Source organism: Tripterygium wilfordii, chromosome 11, assembly GCF_013401445.1.
Source record: "Tripterygium wilfordii isolate XIE 37 chromosome 11, ASM1340144v1, whole genome shotgun sequence".
NCBI lineage: Eukaryota > Viridiplantae > Streptophyta > Magnoliopsida > Celastrales > Celastraceae > Tripterygium > Tripterygium wilfordii.
Genome location: NC_052242.1, coordinates 3,139,198 through 3,140,440, shown reverse-complemented (window position 1 = coordinate 3,140,440; position 1,243 = coordinate 3,139,198). Strand labels below are relative to the sequence as shown.

At 41.3% G+C, this 1,243-nt stretch overlaps 1 non-coding gene across 1 annotated transcript; it reads left to right on the top strand.

Moving 5' to 3' along the window:
* Nucleotides 1-291: 291 nt before the first annotated feature.
* On the top strand, nucleotides 292-398 carry LOC120009989. The gene has a single exon (XR_005470782.1). It is a non-coding gene; the product is annotated as a small nucleolar RNA R71 (small nucleolar RNA).
* Nucleotides 399-1,243: the final 845 nt, after the last annotated feature.

The window sequence follows — 1,243 nt, the reverse complement described above, 5'->3', positions numbered from 1 at the left end:
GTGCTTTGCATAGCATGTACTCCTTGAGCTTGATTTAGTGTCAATGCCTCAATCTTCTTTGCCATTATAGCCAAGGTAGACATAACTTCATCATCTCTAAAACTTCCTCCTTTCTTTGGATTCCCCCTCTCCGAAGACCAAGAGTTAGTGGTTTTGGCCACTTTTTCCAGTAATTCTCTAGCCTCCTCTTGATTCTTGGTCATGAATGAACCTCCCGCAGCTGCATTAATAGTCTCCTTAGTATGCATGCTCAAACCATTATAAAAAGCTTGGTACACTACCCATTCCGGGAGGCCATGATTTGGGCAACTTCGAATAATTCCTTTAAAGCGCTCCCAAGCTTCATAAAATGATTCAAAATCCTTTTGGGCAAAAGACATGATATCCGCCCTAATTAGCACCGCCTTGCTTGGAGGAAAGAATTTCGTCAAGAATTGCTCCGCCATCTCATCCCAAGTGGTGATAGAGTTGGGAGGCAATGACATCAACCATCCCTTAGCCTTGTCCCTCAAAGAAAATGGGAATAACCTCAACAAGATAGCATCCTTAGAAGCTCCGTTAATCCCAAAAGTGGTGCACACATGCAAGAAAGAGCGGAGATGAATATTGGGCTCTTCATTAGGAAGACCATAGAAAACCACTGAATTAGAGATAATGTTGATGATAGCCGGCTTGATCTCAAAATTAGTAGCATTGATAGGGGGATAGCGGATGCTTGAAGGATTTGTGTCCCAAGTAGGCCTAGCACAATCCTCGAGAGAGCGAGGATCAAATTGCCTAGGAGGACCTTCAACCTCATCATCACCATGTCTTACATTAACACCTCCACCATTACCATTGCCACCATTCACATTTACAGCTCCACCAAGATCACCAAGATTTCCCCTTCCTTGATTGTCCCCAAAGCCTTCCATTTGATTATTAATAAGCTCTCGTCTAAGATTGTGAAGAGTCCTTTCAATCTCCAAATCAATAGCAATTAATTCTGGATTAGAAGAACGTGTTCCCAAGCTCATACAAGAGGAAATAATTTCTGCAGAAAATTAAAAACCGAATTAGCACAAAAATTTCCTAAATTGACACAAAAATAAAAATTTTCCTCAATCCCCGGCAACGGCGCCAAAAACTTGTTGTGAAATTATTCGCAAGCGGACAAGTCGCACAAGTAATAAAGAGTGAGTAGAGTATCGTTCCCACGAGGATATTTTGGCAAATTCAAATTCAAAGTCAATTCAAACAATTA